Source organism: Meles meles, chromosome 9 (assembly GCF_922984935.1).
Source record: "Meles meles chromosome 9, mMelMel3.1 paternal haplotype, whole genome shotgun sequence".
NCBI lineage: Eukaryota > Metazoa > Chordata > Mammalia > Carnivora > Mustelidae > Meles > Meles meles.
Window position 1 is genome coordinate 40,810,551 of NC_060074.1, and position 17,679 is coordinate 40,828,229.

The window sequence follows — 17,679 nt, forward strand, 5'->3', positions numbered from 1 at the left end:
AGGCAGCCTGACAGTTTGGCCACAGAGGTGCCAAATGTCTGGGCTCTGAGGCCCTGGTCTGCTGGGACACACCCATAGCTTATTTATAAAATGATAGCTCTGTGGTAACTTTTTCCAGACTGCAGCTGCCAGGAAGGGGTAGACAAGGATGCTTTGCAACCCACCATGAGCTACACAGGAAATTCCTCAAGACACAGGTCAACATGACCTAAGATATCAACCGTTCCTGCACCTGTCATGCCTCTGCCTTCTCTCCCAAGACCCAGAGGCCCAGGGCTCACTAAGTACCGCCTGCTGGTGCTCTCCCTTGCCCAGCCCCTCTCCCCTTCAGAGAACCAGTGCCTCTCCCCTTGGAGTGCCCCGCTGGGCTTAAGCTTCCCTTCTCACCCGACAACAGCACCATTTTTAGGTGCTTCTCTGCACACACTTTTCCTTCTGCCTCGTCTTTACCAAATACACTTTATCCCCCATTCTAAATGATTTCTTATTTTAAAAAAATGCTCATTTAATAAACTATGATACACCCATACAGTGAGATACAATGGGATATTGTTCAATGATAGAAATAAGCTATCAGCAACATCCACAATAGCCAAACTATGGAAAGAGCCTAGATGTCCATCAACAGATGAAGGGATAAAGATGTGGTATATATACACAATGGAATACTATGCAGTCATCAAAAAACTGACATCTTGCCATTTCCAATGACGTGATTGGAACTAGAGGGTATTATGCTAAGCAAAAAAAGTCAGTCAGAGAAAGACAATTATCATATCATCTCACTGATATGAGGAATTTGAGAAACAAGATAGGATCATAGGCGAAGGGAGGGAAAATGAAACAAGATGAAATCAGAGAGGGAGACAAACCATAAGAGACTCTTAATCTCAGGAAACAAACTGAGGGTTGCTGGAATGGAGGGGGTGGAAGGGATGGGGAGGCTAGGGGATGGACACTGGGGAGGGTATGTGCTATGGTGAGCGCTGTGAATTGTGTAATTCACAATTCACAGACCTGTACCCCTGAAAAAAATAATACATTGTATGTTAATAAGAAAGAAAGAAGCTATCAAGTCATGAAAAAGCTATGAAGGATCTTTATTTTATTTTATTTTATTTTAAAGATTTTTATTTGTTTGACAGAGAGAGACACAGCAAGAAAGGGAACACAAGCAGGGAGAGTGGGAGAGGGAGAAGCAGGCTCCCTGCTGAGCAGGGAGCCCGACATGGGGCTCGATCCCCAAAACCCCAGGATCATGACCTGAGCCGAAGGCAGAGGCTTAAACCACTGAGCCACCCAGGCGCCCCTAAAATCTTATTTTTAAGTAATCTCTACACCCAACGCAGGGCTCAAACTCATGGCCCTGAGATCAAGTCACATGCTCTGCTAGTCGACTGAGCCGGCCGGCAGCCCCCAGCAACAATATTTTTACTACCAAAGTGTGTAAACTTGTAGCATATACACCTTAGAGATCTTTCATAAATGGGATTATTCCTTAGGTTTTTCTCATTTTCTTGTTTTATTTTTTATTTTTTAAAGATTTTATTTATATGTCAGAGAGAGAGAGAGTACAAGAAGGAGAGCAGCAGGCAGAGGGAGAAGCGGGTTCCCCATGGAACAAGGAGCCCGATGTAGGACTCGATCCCAGGACCCTGGGATCATGACCCGAGCTGAATGCAGATGCTTAACTGACTGAGCCACCCAGGCACCCCTGTTTCTGTGTTTTATGTTGAAATAATCATAGACTCACCAGGAGTTGCAGAAGTGGTCCCAAGAGGTTGTGTGTCCCCTCACCAGCTCCCGCCCCTGTTAGCAGTCCATCCCATCACCGGACAGTACCAAAGCCAGGGAGCCAACAGGGGCACAAGTGTACGTTCTGTCTTGTAAAGGGCTGGGTTTATTTAACAAGGTATCGTGAACATCTATGTCTGCCAGTATAGTCTGTAGTGCTGTGGGCTTTTTTTTTTAAAGATTTTATTTATTTGACACAGAGAGATCACAAGTAGGCAGAGAGGCAGGCAGAGATAGAGAGAGGGGGAAGCAGGCTCCCCGCTGAGCAGAGAGCCTGATGCGGGACTCGATCCCAGGACCCTGGGATCATGACCTGAGCTGAAGGCAGAGGCTCAACCCACTGAGCCACCCAGGCACCCCTGCTGTGGGCTTTTTGATAGCGTGTTGTAATCCACCCTGTGAACTGCTATAATGTACTCATCAAGGGCATTCATTTTAATAACAATTGACATCAAAGTGCTTTTACTCTGTGCATCCCTGGTAGAAGGCCTTTGCGTCTCTCCCCAAGCAGCCCTTAAGGCAGGCGCTGACTGATGCCTCCTTGACCTAGGCGCCCCCTGGAGCGCAGGGACATGAAATACTTGAGCCAGCTTGGCCCAAAAGCCTGGGTTCTTCCCCACAGAGGCACTCTGCGCCAAGACACACTGTCCCCTGCTTCCTTAGGACACACTGCGGGCAAGTGAAGTGCGGGGTTGAAGGGGATGCACCTTGTATTGCTCCGAACAGCGCCTTGAGAGGCTTCCACCACTGGAACAGCTACGTGGGTGCCCTGCCTGGAGCCTGGAGCCTGGAGACCATGCGTGTCCATTCCCAGGCAACACGCTGCTTTTGGCTGCCGCGAGCCTGGGTCTCTGCTTCAGGACTTTTTCTCCTGGCTGGGTGAACACATTGGCCAGCACACCGGCAAACTGGAAGTCCCAGCACCTAGAGGGAGCCTCCATCTGATGGTGGATAGGAAGTTGCCCTATAAATACCCTGCTTCTTGCCTCCTGTTTGGGATAACTTGGAAGCATGTGTTCCCTGGTGGGATTGAGCTCCAATTGCTCCCATTGGAAAGTGGCTTCATAACACCTGCTTCCCTCCCCTGCTTCATGTCCACACTCTCCTCCTGGTGTTGCGTGGAACACTTTCTCTCTCATTCTCTGTCTCGTTTTAAGATTTTATTTATTCATTTGGGAGAGAAAGAGCACGATCTGGGGGAGGAGCAGAGGGACAGAGAGAGGGGAAACTGACTCCCCACTGAGCTCAGAACCGGTCCGGGACTCCATACCCGAGTTCACGACCTGAGCCAAGTCAGATGCTTAATCGACTGACCCACCCAGGCGCCCCGGGATCACTTCTCAAATAAGCCACTTGCACTGAATCCTTGTCTGAAGGCCTGCTTCCAGGAGGAATCCAAACCAAGTGACAGAAGGGCTTTATCGGTGCACAAGACAAGAAGGTACAGACATAGAGCAGGCTTTGGGGTTGCTGTGATTGACAGTGTCCTACGACACCATCAAGGACCCTGTCCCTTTCTTCTCTTCACTCTGCCTCCCTCAGACAGCTTCATCCTTGGTGCCTTCCCTCATGGTGGCAAAGGGGCTGCCCCACCTCCGGGGTTCTTAAAGTACTCCATTCCTTCCAGAAAAGGAGGGAAGGTGCCAGTCTGGGAATGCTTGCCAAAGAATAAGTAAGCTTTCCTAGCAGCCCCAGCAAACCTCCCTTTGAATCTCTGTGGTTCAAACAGCGAAAAGTGGCCAGACTAAACCAGTCCTTTGGCCAAGGGAAGGGAACTAGGTTACCTGGACAATCACTGTGACAAGAGAGTGGGATTATTCTAGTTGGATTAAGATGATCACTCTTCTTTTTTTTTTTTTTTTCGCCACAATGTAGGGCTGGTATGTCAGGGATATTAGGAATTATAATATAAAGTACATAACTTTGACATATTTTTTAAAGGTACTGGCAAACTGCCCTCCAGAAAATACAGTCCCTGTTTTCCTATATACTCTCCTTCTTGGGGTTTTATTACTGGTTTTTAATCTACACTAATTGGGATGTAAGAAATAATGCTATTGTATAAAATAGACATTGTATTTGTTGGTTATTTATCTTTGTTTTCTTTTTTAAACTGCCTATTTATGCCTGGAGACAATTTTTCTATTAAAATAAACATCGTAGGGCGCCTGGGTGGCTCAGTGGGTTAAAGCCTCTGCCTTCGGCTCAGGTCATGATCCCAGGGTCCTGTGATCGAGCCCCATATCCGGCTCTCTGCTCAGCGGGGAGCCTGCTCCCCCCCCCCCACCGCCTGCCTCTCTGCCTACTTGTGATCTCTGTCTGTAAATAAATAAATAAAATCTTTAAAAAAATAAAATGAAATAAAATAAACATCGTTTTGGGCCGATGATGGCTACTGAGGCCTGCCCAAGGGGCCAGCTGTACCCCCTGGCCAGGACACCAGCCTGGCCCAAGTGCCCCAGTTTACCTCACCCACAGGAATTAAAAATGTTATCACCCATGCTGTTGCCCAAAAAAACAAAAACAAAAACAAAAAAACAACAAAAAAAACCCCCATCGTTTTAATTAATTTTTGAAGAGCTCTTTAGAAACTAAAAGTACTAATCTCTCGTCTTATCTGTTGCAAACATTTTTCCAGGTTGTCATTTGCTTTTGAACTTGATGTATGATATTTAAATTTTTTACCTGATTAAGTTTTTCAACTTTCTTTATGAACTATGTTTTTGCTTTAGTTCTCTTGTTCTAAAATTTTGTTTGTGGTTTTTTTTAGATTTTATTTATTTGACAGAGAGAGAGATCATAAGTAGGCAGAGAGGCAGGCAGGTGCAAGGGGAGCAGCAGCGAGACTCGATCCCAGGACCCTGAGATCATGGCCTGAGCCAAAGGTAGAGGCTTAACCCTCTGAGCCACCCAGGCACCCTCTGTTCTAAAGGTTAAAGGTTAAAGAACTTTAACCTGTACCAAGTTTTCTTCCAATAAATCTGCTGTTTTTTTGTTTGTTCATTTGCTTTTGTATTTTATTCCTTAACATGTCTGGAATAAGTGCGGCTTAAAATATTGGATAGGCAGCTACCCTTATGTTCATTCTATAATGTGAGCCACATATTAAAAAATACCATTTGTAGGTAGGGGCACCTCGGTGCTGCAGTCCTTTTAAGTGTGGAGACTTAAAAATAAAAAAATTAAAAGATCTTAAAAATAAATAAATAAAAATGTGTTTTGTTAACAGTAAAAAGGTCGGGGCGTCTGGGTGGCTCAGTCATTGGGCATCTGCCTTCAGCTCAGGTCATGATACCAAGGTCCTCGGATCAGGCCCGTGTCGGGCTCCCTGATCGGTGGGGAGCCTGCTTCTTCCTCTCCCACTCCCCCTGCTTGTGTTCCCTCTCTGGCTATCTCTCTCTCTTTCCAAATAAAATCTTTAAAATAAATAAATAAATAAACATCTTTTAAATTAATTTTTGAAGAACCAACTGATCATTAATTAATGATTAACTACTGATTGGTGATTAAATTGAATATGGGATTAAAATATGAATATTTTTGGGCGCCTGGGTGGCTCAGTGGTTTAAGCCGCTGCCTTCGGCTCAGGTCATGATCTCGGGATCCTGGGATCCAGTCCCGCATCGGGCTCTCTGCTTGGCAGGGAGCCTGCTTCCTTCTCACTCTCTCTGCCTGCTTCTCTGCCTACTTGTGATCTCTCTCTGTCAAATAAATAAATAAAATCTTTAAAAAAATATATGAATATTTTTATAACATTATATATTATTTTCAGGTTCAGGCAGTACATTCCTCTCTAATCAAGTCTGTTTTCTCTCTGCAAAGTTTCTTGTTTACTTTTTAAAGATTAATTAATTCATTTATTTATTTGCCAGAGAGAAAGCACACAAGCAGGGGGAATGGCAGGGAGAGGCAGAGGGAGAAGCAGGCTTTCCGCTGAGTGGGGAGCCTGATGGGGGACTAGATCCTAGTACCCTGGGATCATGCTCTGAGCCCAAGGCAGATGCTTAACCGACTGAGCCACCCAGGTGCCCCTTACTTTGCTCACTTTAAAATCTCTGTGCTACAGGCACCTGGGTGGCTCAGTTAAGCGTCCAACTCTTGATTTCAGCTCAGGTCTTGATCTCCTGGGTTTCAGGATCAACCCCCAAGCTGGGCTCTCTCCTCACTGGGGATGAGGGGGGGATCTGCTTGAGATTCTCTCTCCCTCTCCCTCTGCCCCTCTTGCTCATTCTCTACCTCTCTCAAATAAATAAATAAATCTTTAAAAAAAATTTTTTAAATATAGGTCCCACAACTTTCTGTTAAATTCATTCCAAGATACTTCATATTTATTATTGTTACTGCAAATATATTTTTCATTAACTTAATGAAACTGGTAGAGAGAATAGGTATTGTGTTTGTATATTTCTCTTATAACCACCTTTTATCGAAAACCAGCTTATCCTAACGTTTTTTGGCCTTGTGGGCGGTCTGTGTGTATGTGTGTGTGCGTGCACGTGCATGCACGCATTTGTGTGTCCAAAGCGGGATCTGATTTAGGAACTTCTATGCACTTCTCGCTCTCCTGGCAAGACTGCTGTCAGCATTTTCCCTCACCTTCAGTATTTTTTTTTTGAAGATTTTATTTATTTATTTGACAGAGAGATCACAAGTAGGCAGAGAAGCAGGCAGAGAGAGAGGAGGAAGCAGGCTCCCTGCTGAGCAAAGAGCCTGCTGCTGCGGGACTCCGTCCCAGGACCCTGAGATCATGACCTGAGCCGAAGGCAGACGCTTAACCCACTGAGCCACCCAGGTGCCCCATCACCTTCAGTATTAATTTACCTTCTTCTGCACTGGTCTCTCTCTTCCCGGATGAAAACAACAACTTCCCATGACCCCACCCTTGGTCTCTCTTTTCTACCTTTCCCAGCCTCTGAAATAGATGCTCTGGGCCAGCAGGCACCCACTCTCTCCTGGACCCCAAGCCCACCCCTCCACCCTCTGCATTCTCCCCGGCCTCAGGTGTTCATCCCACTTGGATTGCTGGGTGGGTCTCTCTGGCCCCTGCTCTCTGCCCCGACGTCTCTGTTCTTCCCCCGGCCAGAAATCAAATCCTCCCCCTTCCTCCTCCTCTTCTCCCTGCTTCTCCCTCCACCAACAGGAGATTAGTGTCTGGCTCTTGCTTCATCTCTTTGGGGTACATGCTCTCATTCTGCCCTTCCAAACCCTGAGAGCCAGATAACTGTGATCCCATTTTACAGGTAAAGAAGCTGAGGCTCCAGGAAAGGAAGCAATTTAGCATCCAGTAGTTGGGGAGCCTAGGAAGAGGTGCGGATGCCCGCAGGCTCCCCTTCCTCAGCGGACTCCTCCCCCCAGGGTCTGTCCCAACTCCCTGGATGTCTCAGTGTCCCGTTTGTCTCCTCAGCTGATGATGAAGTCAGACACCCAAACACTAAGCCGCAGCCCCCCAACCTTGGAGGGATGTTAGCGATTTAAGGACCGAGTCATCAAAACAGCGTGGCCCTCAAAGTCTCAGCCTCCCTTCACCATTGGGAGGAAGCTTTTCTCTCCAGTCGCCATTATCTAGAAAAACAATTTCATCACGGAAGTGCAATCCCTGGGGTGCTGGGGTGGGGGGAGCGGTGCAGGGAGGGTGGAGCGGGCACAGACTTTGGGGTCAGCGGGCTTTCCTGCTAGCTAGCTAGGTGGCCTTGACTGGTCACATGGGACAGCTCTGAGCTTCAGGTCCCCGATCTGGGAAGGTAATATTCTCTACCCCCTGAAGCTCCATTGGGATTAAGTGAACTAAAGTCCTGAAGAACCCGGCGCAGTGGCTGGCACGCGGTGGGGATCAATGAAGTGCCCGATTACCAATACATTGGTGCCAAGGGCCTTGATGTTGAGGCGTTTTGGCTGAGCCTTTGGGCAGAAGGTAACGGGCGCGGTAGCGCCATCTAGCGGCCATTCCGCTTTGCTACATCAAAGCCCACTTCAGGGGACCCAACAGAATGAGAGTCAAGACCCAAGAAGTTCCACCTCCCAGGCTTTCCACTGCCAGTAAAACGCAACTAAGCACAATGAAGGGAAACGCAGACAAAGCCCAGCAATCTCGCTGAGCTGAAGCGACACAGACTGAAGTCTGGAGAGGCCAAGAATGGATAGGTCTGAGCTGATAGGCAGAGGGAAGTAGTTCCAGAGTTCTGGAACTCTGCATAGGGTCCCTGGAGTCTTTGGCGGAATACCGGTGTGTACCTGCACCTGGAGAAACTGCACTAGGCCTGACAAATATGCCTTCCCGGACAAGAACAATTACTGCAGAACCAGGAGCTGAACAGTGCCCGGAACTGGTAAGAACTAGGAATTGTTTGAGCTCCTACCACCAAAGTAGGTAGGAGACCGCACTGAATGCGTAAATGTTCAGTGGAGATCCAGACGGGCCACACCATAAAAGCGGAGTTAAATTAGCCAGAGAGGGAAGACTTACTCCAGACCGATCTTGTAAGAGCCTAAAAACAAGTCTCTTAAAAACAAGTGAGGGCACCTGGCTGGCTCAGTGAGAAGAGCATGTGACTCTTGATCTCAGGGTCATGAGTTCAAGGCCCACACTGGGTACAGAGATGACTCAAATAAACATTTAAAAACTTAAGAAAAACAAATTTTAAAAAAATCAGCGTGATTTGCAGGTAAATAAACTTTCCTCCATAAACAGTCCCATGTTCTTTAAATGAACACAACAAAATGCAGCACCAAAAACACATTTCACAATGCCTGGCAGCCAATAAAAAGTTACTTGCCATAGGAATAAGATGTAAAAGGTAATTTTTTTTGAAGATTTTATTTATTTATTTGACAGAGAGATCACAAGTAGGCAGAGAGGCAGGCAGAGAGAGAGGCAGAAGCAGGCTCCCTGCCGAGCAGAGAGCCCGATGCGGGGCTCGATTCCAGGACCTGAGATCATGACCTGAGCCGAAGGCAGAGGCTCCAACTCCAATCCACTGAGTCACCCAGGCGCCCCTAAAAGGTGATCTTTTACCTTTTGGTTACCTTTTGGCTGGCTCGGTCAGTATAACACGCAGCTCTTGATCTCAAGGTTGTGAGTCCAGGCCCCACCTTGGGTGTGGAGCCTACTTTAAAAAAAACAAATAAATAAAAACAAACAAATAAACAAAAACAAAAACCTGACCTTTAGCCTGGAGAAAAACAGACACTCTAAACTGACAGAGAAATGAAAAAGATGATAGAATTTCTCAAATTTCCATTTTAAAATAACTTCCAACTAACAGTCCTTGATAAAACTTGGAAATAGGGCCTTACCCTATTTCTACCTCTTACCCTCTTAGTAAACTGTTTCCACCAGCAATTCACTGCTGACAGCTACCCCCATCAGTGGACAAGCAGCCACAGCGACCTTAGCTCCTGGCCCCATGGGGACTCCACGCTTGACACACCAGGCCCCACTCACTGCCTGACATTGTGCTTAAGTCCAAACTTCCATTTCAGGAGCAATGTCACCTCCTATGGGGAGTCCTCCCTGACCTCCCAGGTCAAGTCCCCTATAATATTTTCTCATTGTCCTATTTTTCATCCTGACCGTGTATCACGGTGAACGTACAATTATGTGAACATTTTCTCAGTATCTGTCTCCACCATTTATGCTCTGAGCCCCAGAACCCAAGACCAGTGTGCTTCTTTTCATGATTTATTCTTAACAGAGGTGTTTCTCTAAAGTGTCACTACTCAAACTCTTCAGGTCATGATCCATAATATTGAGAGGATCATCTTTATAGATGGGAGAGACCGTTGTCCCCAGACGTAAGAGGGGAGTGTTGCCATAGGTGCTCTTTAAAGCCCATTTCAAGCTTGAAAGTCTATAATCTTTGACATTAAGCAGTTTTTTCTTTCCTTTTTAAATTTTCAGTTTTATGGAGGCATAGACATTTAGAATTGTAATACATTCCTGGGGCACCTAGGGGGCTGTCTGTTAAGCCTCTGACTCTTGATTTTGGCTCAGGTCAGGATCTCAGTGTCCTGGGAACCAGCTTGAACCGGCATCTACTTCTCCCTTTCCCTCTCCCTCTGCCCCTCCCCCACACTTGGGCTCTCTTTTTCTCTTTCAAATAAATAAATAAGTAAATAAAATCTTTGCTAAAAAGATTTAAACCTTTTAATCTTTGTTAAAAAGATTTAAATCTTTTAATCTTTTTGATCTTTTTTTTTTTTTTTTTTTAAATTTGACAGAGAGAGAGATCACAAGTAGGCAGAGAGGCAGGCAGAGAGAGAGGAGGAAGCAGGCTCCCTGCGGAGCAGAGAGCCTGATGCGGGGCTCGATCCCAGGACCCTGAGATCATGACCTGAGCCGAAGGCAGCGGCTTAATCCACTGAGCCACCCAGGCGCCCCTCTTTTTGATCTTTTTTTAATGTTAAAAACAAAATCATTAAAAAATAGGAAGATATTTCAAGGGTACATCATGATTTGACATACATACACCTTTTTATAGAATTCCCCCATCTAGTTAATTAACACATCCATCGCCTCGCAGAAGTATTACTCATTTTGTGTGTGAGAACATTTAAGTTCTACTGTTGGCGAATTTCAGTGGCAGTATTTAACCATCCAATTTCTGGTCTGGTTGGGTGCAGGGACGCGGTCATTCCTCGCCGGTGCCACTAGGCGGCACTGCCAGCTTTAAATTCCCGGCGGGGCGCGAGGTTTGAAACCCTCTACAGTTTAAACCCACGCTCGGGTTTGTCCCCGGCAGAAGAGAGAATCGCTAACTGAAGGCGGGTCAGACCCCGCCGCCTCCTGCAGTCGGGGCCCCGGGGTTGTCCAAGTCCACAGTCTTTCTCACCTGGAGTGGCGGTGAGAGGGGGCCCCTCGCTGCCCCCGCTCCTTACCTCCGGTCAGGTGCAGACTCAGCTGCGCTCCCCGGTGGGAGGATCCTCAAGTTCTGTGAGCAAAGGGAAAGAATTCCAGTGCGCCAGCTCTTCCCATTATCGGGGGGCCTGGCAAGGAACGCGATTTATTCTTGACACTGTTAATCAAGAAGATATAAGTTATATTATATTATATATAATAAATATATATTTTATATATGTATATGTATTATTTATTATTATTTATATTATATATTATATAAATATATATTTATCTGTATATGTGTATATATACATATAAATATAATATATACTTATATATTATATGTGTGTGTATGTGTATATACACATATATACATATACACATATATACACATATTATATATGTGTGTATACATAATATACATATTATATATTTGTGTGTGCATGTATATCTAGTATTTATATGTATATGTATATACATATATATTCAGATAGTTTTTCTTTTTTAAAAATTTAAGGCAAAAACAAATTTTTAAGGCAATCACCAATGAATAACATTACAGTTGCTGGGGGAAAAGAAAAACAAAAAGAAAAACAGAAAAACCCGCTTGACTTTATTTTTTATTTATTTCTTTTTTTGGGAAATAGTAAAATGTTGGGCGCCTGGGTGGCTCAGTTGGTTAAGCCACTGCTTTTGGCTCAGGTCATGATCTTGAAGTCCCGCATTGGCCTCCCAGCTCCACGGGGAGTCTGCTTCTCCTTCTGACCTTCTCCCCTCTCATGCTCTCTCACTGTCTTTCTATCAAATAAATAAAATCTTAAAAAAAAAGTAGTAAACTGTTTATTCAGGCATGCTCAAAATGAAGGAATATGGTAATTCAGCTGACTGGTTTCATTACTTCCTAGTAGAGGATGATTTCAAAAAACAATATGGCAGTTGTTAATGTATCTGGAGGTGTATTAACCATTCAACATTTGAGATAAAGACCTCTGATTGTTAAACATATTGTATAGACACACCACTTGAGTTTTCATAACAAAAGAGAGGAAGAGAGGAAAGGAAAAAAACCAGAGGAAAAGAGCGTAAAGTACAGTGACAAAGTAACTTCAGACGTATTCATCAGACTGATGGATCACACACCCGTACCCCTGAAACAAGTAATTCATTATATGTTAATAAAATAAAAAGAAAAATGACCAAGAAAACCCCACTATATTCATTATCATAATGCATTTGGATGGGGTTTTTTTCCTTAAGATTTTATTTATTTATTTGAGAGAGAGCATGAGAGGGGGAAGGTCAGAGGGAGAAGCAGACTCCCTATGGAGCTGGGAGCCAGATGTGGGATTCGATCCCAGGACTCTGGGATCATGACCTGAGCCAAAGGCAACAGTTTAACCCTTAGCCACCCAGGCATCCCACATTTGGATAGGTTTAACTTCTGTTACAAGACAGAGATTTTTTTAAGGATTTCATTTATTTATCTGACAGAGAGAGCACAAGCAAGGGGAGCAGCAGGCAGAGAGAAAGAAGCCGGGCTCCCCCTCGAGCAAGAAACCCGATGCAGGGCTCGATCCCAGAACACTGGAATCATGACCTGAGCCAAAGGCAGACACTTAACCGATTAAGCCATCCAGGCACCCCAAAGATTTATTTTTAAAGCATGAGAATCATAAAGCCTCTTAAAATGAAAACAAAGCTAAACATATCATAGCTGAACATACTCTGATCACAGTTATCCGTTAATTCCTTCTTTCCTTCATCACTATTATCTTTTTTAAAAAATCTTTTTAATGCAAGTGTCTCCGGACCAGGGATCCAGAGATGGATTGACTAAGGCCCTCCCAGAGTCCCCCAGAGCTAGTCATGAACACAGGGGCAACATCCACGGGGATGGGTGTTAAACCTATGGGCAGCTGAGGAGGGAGGCTGGTTTCTCCTCATCCAGGTCATGCCCAGCCTCTTCCATGTCTCCCCAGGGGCCTCCTGCTCCTTCCCCTTCAGGCTGTGCGTCTCCCTTGATGTGAGATCCACCTGTCCCTCATCTCCAGGTGAGCACCAAAGAAGTGTCTACAGGTACCTGGCCAGGTGAGGGGTGGGTGAGAGCCCTCCAGGGCCACTTTATCCGAGAAGAGAATAAGGACCAAGCCTGTTGCAGTCCCTCCTCGTCATCTGCTCAGCTCCCTCTAGGATGCTAGGGTTGGGGTGGGGGGTGGGGAAGCGGCCAAGATGGCTTCCGTCTCCAGACCCTTACCTCCCTGAAGGTGGGGGGCAACGGCTCAGGGCGGATCCGCCCCATCACATGCCAAGAGGGGATATTCCATCCCCCTGGAGTACTTCTCCAACGCCCCAGGGTCAGGAAAACGGGGGCAATTCAGACAGAAGCTTGTTTGTGTCTCCCGCAGCTCACTGCTAGTCGCAGAACACTCACTCGACCAGACTGAGGCTCCAGGGGAGGCTGCTTGCTGCCCGCCAGCTCTGGGTGGTGGGTAAGTGCGGAAGTGTGCGTGGGGTGGGGGTAGGGGGCTGCTAGCAGGAGGAGGATGTCCTTCCTTACCCGAAGATCCTGATCTAGAAACGCAGGGTGCTGGAAATGGTTGCAGGCCAAAATCCAAAGGCCACTGGGCTGCCCTGAGGAGATCAGCAGAGGGAGGGCTGGGGATCTCTGCATCCGCAGGATGAGGGTAGATAGGTCAGGGAGGAGGGCGCCTTCCCTGACGTCTCAGGAACATCATTTGTCCTGGGCTCTGCTCACACGGGTACTGTTTATGGGAAGGCAGGTAGTGCGGGAGGCTGGCTTGCTGTCAACCTGGCCGGCCTTGATCCATGGACCCTGAGGTCTGTGCTCTGCCAGGGGACTCCCCAGATATGTAGGATAGAGCATTTGACGCTTGAGATCTCAAGGCTGTGAGTTCGAGCCCCATGCTGGGTGTAGGGACTACTTCAAAATAAAATCTTGGGTGGTGCCTCGGTTAAGCGTCCAACTCGTGGTTTCAGCTCAGGTCATGATTTCAGTGTCCTAGGATCTAGCCCCTCCTCAGTGGGGAGTCTGCTTGAGATCCCGGTCCCTCTTTCTCTGCCCAACCGCCCCCCACCGCTTGCTCTCTCTCAAATAAGTAAAATCTTTTTTAAAAAATAAAAAGAATTAAATTGAATTTTAAAAAAATGAAATCTAGCATTTTCTTCAGTAGTGAACATCAGCAACCTAGCATGATTTGTACCCCCATTGCAATCATTGTAGGTATCTTGAAATACTGTTTACACTGTTCTCTTGAAAATACTGACATTATTAGACCCGCTGTTATTGCATTAAGCAAGAAGCACCACATAGTATCCAATTTTGGATATTTTGATCATTGTATTTCAATAAAATTGGGTTCTTTTGTAGAATAGGGGCATCTGGTGGTTCAGTCAGTTGAGTTTCCAACCCTTGGTCTCAGTTCAGGTCTTGATTTCAGGGTCATGACTTTGAGCCCCACATTGGGTGCAGAGCCTACTTAAAATAATAATAATAATAGGGGCACCTGGGTGGCTCAGTGGGTTAAAGCCTCTGCCTTCTGCTCAGGTCATGATCTCAGAGTCCTGGGATCGAGCCCCGCATCGGGCTCTCCACTCAGCGGGGAGCCTGCTTCCCTTCCTCTCTCTCTCTGCCTGCCTCTCTGCCTACTTGTGATCTCTGTCAAATAAATAAATAAAAAATCTTTGGGACGCCTGGGTGGCTCAGTTGGTTAAGTGGCTGCCTTCGGCTCAGGTCATGATCCCAGCGTCCTGGGATCGAGTCCCACATCTGGCTCCGTGCTCGGCAGGGACCCTGCTTCTCTCTCTGTCTCTGTCTGCCACTCTGTCTGCCTGTGCTCGCTCTTGCTCTCTCTCTCTGACAAATAAATAAATAAAAATCTTTAAAATAAAAATAAATAAATAAATAAATAAAAATCTTTAAAAAAAATAATAATATTCTAGAAGAGGGGCACCTGGGTGGCTCACTCATTAAGCGTCTGCCTTTGGCTAAGGTCACAATCCCGGGGTCCCAGAATCGAGCCCCACATCAGGCTCCCTGCTCAGCAAGAAGCCTGCTTCTCTCTCTCCCACTCCCCCTGCTTGTGTTCCCTCTCTCTCTGTCTCTCTCTCTGTCAAATGAATAAATAAAATCTTTATATATATATATATATATATATATATATTCTAGAAGAGTCCATAGGTAAACATGCCAGCAAGGTCAAGGCAAGAGGAAGATCAAGTGGCCCCAATTCCCATCTTCTTTTGTTGTTTCTGTGTTGCTGAGAATCCACCTGCAGATTGCAGGACCCAGCTGACAGCCCCAGTGAGACCCAAAGGGAGGAAGCTCCAGATCCCATCCATAGGGGTGAGGGAATTTGAAGGATGACCTGCCCCACCCCTTGCCCACTGGGTCTCTAGGGTCCCTTGACCCCCAAGCACGCTGGGAGGGAGATCCACCTGAGAAAATGACAGTCTTGGTGAGCCGGTCCAAAGCCCTAAACCTGGGAGAGGACGCCAGCTCTGCACTCTGGTCCGCAGTGGCACCCTGGGAGGGGCTGCCCACCCACAAGTCCCAGGTATTACCTTCGTGATAAGACCTTCCATAGCTCGAGGGCTGCAGCCCAGGGCTGGGCGCTGTGTGGCAGTGGATTGGGATAATGGCAGAGAACGCACGATGTCCAGAGTCTCTCTTAGCGACGCACCAGCCAGGAGGAGCCCTTCGGCGGCTGAACCCTTGGGCAAAGCAGTTCTGCCTGTCCTCCCAAGCTTCAGAAATTCCAAGAACGGAATCTGAAACCCCTGAGACAAGAACTGGCCCAGTGATGTGCTGCCAGCAGGAAGTCTTTCCCATAACCTGGGGAAAGGCCAGGTGGGGGGCCCACACACCCTGGGGGGCCCAGCGACCTCCCAGACAGGTGACTAGGAAACCCACCTGCCAGGGGGCTGCCGGTGACCGCCAACAGGGGGCAGCCTTCTGAGACTGCCGAAGGCCAGCCAGCGCCCAGCTGTCCAAGGGAGCAAGTGGCCAGCAGGGGACATTGTCCAGCACAGAACTGGCCGGCCCCACCCTTTACCTACCAGACACAAAGTGTGGGAAATTTACACCAGGTCGGAGACCCGATGTCAGAATCTGTGCATTTCAGCTCCACTTCCTCCCCATCTCCGAGTGACGCCCAGTCTGCTGGGCTTGGAGCGCCACCCAGGCACCAAATTGCTCCCTCTTTTGCATATTTTACTGACACCAAAACATGCACTAGCTTCAAAAAACACCAGTAAGAACCTTAAAAGGCAAGCCACAGACTGGGAGAAAATATTTTCACAATATGTACATCTGGCAAAGCACATGTCACCAGAAAACATACAGTTAGATTTTACAACTCTGTGATAAGATAAACAACCCAAAGTAATGGGCAAAAAGTTTGAACACCTCACCGAAAAAGATAAAGAAAAACTGGCCACTATCATTAGTCATTAGGGAAATACCACTTAAAACCACAAGACACCATTACTCACCCATTAGAATGGCCACCATTTGAAAGACCAACCATGCCAAGTATCTCGAAGATGTGGCCCAAATGAACCTTATACAGGGCACCTGGGTAGCTCAGTCAGTGAAGCATCTGCCTTCAGCTCAGGTCATAATCCCGGGGTCCTGGGATCAACTCCTGCATCAAGCTTCCTGCTCATCAGGAAGTCTGCTTCTCCCTCTACCCCTTCCCCCTGCTTATGCTCTCTCTCTCTCTCTGTGTCACACTCACTCTCTCTCAAAAAAAAAACAAAATTCTTAAAAAAAAAAAAAAAGAAACTCTCATACACTCTCTTCAGGAATATAAATACTACACCATTTTGGAAAACAGATTGGCAGTTTCTTAAAAATTGAAACACAACATTTAACTTATGTCATGCCATTCCTAGGTAATTAGAAATCATATGTCCACACGAGGGCTCATGTGCAAATTTCCATGGCAGCTTTACCAGTAACAGCCCCAAACTGAAAACAATCTCAATACTCCTTGTTTTATTCCATTAGGGTTGCTGTAACAAAATGCCAGAGACTGGGGAAGTTAAAAACAACAGAGTTTTCGATCTCACAGTCCCAGAGGCTGGGAGATCCATGATCAAGGTGCTGGCAGGCTTGGTGTCTGATGAGAGACTGCTTCCTGGTTCATAGACAGACATGTCTTTCCTGTGTTTTCACTTGGCAGAGGTGGCAGGGGACCTCTCTGGGGTCTCCTTTAGAAGCCATTAACCCCATTCAGGAGGGCTTTATCTTCATGACCTAATCACCTCCACATACCTTCACATGGGAATTTGGGGAGGAACAAAAGCATTCAGCCTGTAGCACCCCTCCGAGTGATGAGTAGATAGATGGGTGTAGCCACACAATGGACTACTATTCAGCCATGAAAAAGAACCGAGACCTCCAGAATGACGCATGGAACAACATGAGTGAATCTCCAAATCATTTTGAATGGCAAAAGCCAGACAGAAAAAAGCACGTACTCTGTGCCTCCATTTATATCAAATTCTAGAACAGGCAAAATGAATGGAAAGTAGCAGAAAAAAGATCCAGATTACCAGGGGCCTGGGTACCCTCCCACCCCCCATGAGGGCTCACTTCTCTGCCTTGTGTCTGCTCCCCTTGGTGGCCACATCTCCTGTTTCGGCCAAGCTACCAGCTCTAGTGTCCTTCCCCACTCCAGCGACCTTCCCTGACCCCTCGCTGCCCAGAGGTTCCCAGGGCTCCCTACATCACAGCACTCTGCCCCATTGTGACCCTGGGCCCTGGGACAAAGGATCCCTCAACTTTTGTTGTTGAATGAGTGAATGAAAAACAAAACGTCATCCTAGAGATGTGGAAACCAAGAGTAGGTCCCTTTCCCAAGTTCACCCAAATTAGCAGCCAACTTGGCCCTCTAGCACCTGGTCCTGGACACTCTCCTTACCAGAGGAGAGGGCTTTTCAAGGCTGAGGAAGGGCGAGGAGTGCTCAGGCCTGCAGGGATGGGCTCAAGGGTCAGGATGAGACAGCAGACACGCTAGATTTGGTCC